The sequence below is a fragment of the Palaemon carinicauda genome, chromosome 1, assembly GCF_036898095.1.
Source record: "Palaemon carinicauda isolate YSFRI2023 chromosome 1, ASM3689809v2, whole genome shotgun sequence".
Taxonomy (NCBI): Eukaryota; Metazoa; Arthropoda; class Malacostraca; order Decapoda; family Palaemonidae; genus Palaemon; species Palaemon carinicauda.
In genome coordinates this window covers 47,051,984-47,054,483 of record NC_090725.1, presented here as the reverse complement: position 1 = coordinate 47,054,483, position 2,500 = coordinate 47,051,984, and positions in this window count along the sequence as shown.

The window sequence follows — 2,500 nt, the reverse complement described above, 5'->3', positions numbered from 1 at the left end:
GATTTTTTTCAATAGTTTTTCTTTAGATAATGATAATTTTATTTTATTCGATATCGTCTCTGGTAAAACCAAAGATTCTATCAATGTTAATATTGGTATTGCTACATTACTAACTATAGGGGCACTCAGTAGAGTGCAGACCTCCGCAACAGCAGCTTATTTCATGGCATTTTGCTCGATTTTTTCTGTGACCTTTCTCCTTAACATGTACTTGGTGGCTCGAATATGAACCAAGTCTAAAAATCTCTGTGTTAAACGATGTCCAAACTTAAAGCTGATTTATGAATTGGACATCTTACTTGACCTTGACCTTTGACCTTGAGGTTCCAGAATTTGATAATATCCAGTTATTCAAATAAACACTTAATCCCTACAAGTTTTATCACTCTACGATTAAAATTGTGTCCAGGAAGCTCTTCACTAACAAATACACACAGAGGTAATTAAAAGATAACAAACGTTTTGCTATTATAGATTTTTGAGATCTTATAGGCATCTTTTCCCAATGCATGAATCCTGAATTGCTCGAAACTGCATTGCACTATGCCATAGTTCAACATGGGTCTTTTTAATCTAACCTAACCTAACATAACACCACTTAACTTCACCTAACCTGACCTAATATAACCTAACCTAGCATCACTTAACCTAACCTAACATTAACCTAACATAAACTTACCGGACATACCCTCACTCAAGCTAACCTAAGTTAACCTAACTAATTTTAACATAACTTAACCTAACCTAACCTACCCTAACCCAACGTAAACTTACTTAAGCTAATACGGTAACGAAAGTTTAACTTACAGAATTTTGCCCGACAATTTTCGATCTTAAACTAAGTATCTATGAACTAATGCTGCAAATACACAGAAACACACACACACACCACACACACACACACACACACATATATATATATATGTATGTATGTATATATATACATACATATATATATATATATATATATATTGTTATGAACCGCCTTAATGGTTCAACAGGTTCTTTAATAAATACTAAACGAATTGGGACTGGAATGAACCGATGGACTGCAACAACCAAAGGGGTGGGGTAAAACAGAAAATACTCAAGTTCCTTAACCTAGTTTATTTTACAAAAGAATTATACAAAAATAGATTATATACAATAATTACAATGAGTACAGGTAATGGGAAGCACAGAGACATAAATGATCGTTACCACAAATTCAGATTAAAATTTTAAGTTTCAAATACAGACAACTCAAAGTTAAAGTAAATGATAAACAACTAACAGAATTCAATAACAAAAACACCGTAAACAGCAGCAATGAAAAATTAATAAGAGAAACTTCTCATTATTAAACAAACAATAAATACGAGCCCATACACTTGCTCTACCAACATCCACAAACAATCCCTGATCCTCGAGGACGTCCATCGAACACTACGGGAACGTCCACGACAGTGTCGATACGACAGCCACTTTGCTGCCACCGAAGAATAACTTCAAAACCCATCTCGACCTCGAGGACTAGGATGAGGACAAGTCACCACCAACTAGGAGATACTCCAAAGCTGTGTCTGCTGCTCTTTCTCGACTGCATTACGAGAACTGGTCCATCTGGCTTCCCAAACCTGACTAAAGCTTGTCACTCACAACGTGACCAAAGTAAACAAAGACCCCCACCCTAATAAAGAAAAGGGCAGTTACAAAAAAATTGAAACTAGGTTGTTTCACAGTCAAACAACCTAACACCTCCACACTCAAAAAAAAAAATTCAGAACATTTTTTTTTCCAGATCACACTCTCACCCACCCCCAAAGATGTCACAGAACCATCAGCCAAAACAGACCCAATCCTGTCACGGTCGCCATTGTTATGAACCGCCTTAATGGTTCAACAGGTTCTTTAAAAAATACTAAACGAATTGGGACTGGAATGAACCGATGGACTGCAACAACCAAAGGGGTGGGTAAAACAGAAAATACTCAAGTTCCTTAACCTAGTTTATTTTACAAAAGAATTATACAAAAATAGATTATATACAATAATTACAATGAGTACAGGTAATGGGAAGCACAGAGACATAAATGATCCTTACCACAAATTCAGATTAAAATTTTAAGTTTCAAATACAGACAACTCAAAGTTAAAGTAAATGATAAACAACTAACAGAATTCAATAACAAAAACACCGTAAACAGCAGCAATGAAAAATTAATAAGAGAAACTTCTCATTATTAAACAAACAATAAATACGAGCCCATACACTTGCTCTACCAACATCCACAAACAATCCTGATCCTCGAGGACGTCCATCGAACACTACGGGAACGTCCACGACAGTGTCGATACGACAGCCACTTTGCTGCCACCGAAGAATAACTTCAAAACCCATCTCGACCTCGAGGACTAGGATGAGGACAAGTCACCACCAACTAGGAGATACTCCAAAGCTGTGTCTGCTGCTCTTTCTCGACTGCATTACGAGAACTGGTCCATCTGGCTTCCCAAACCT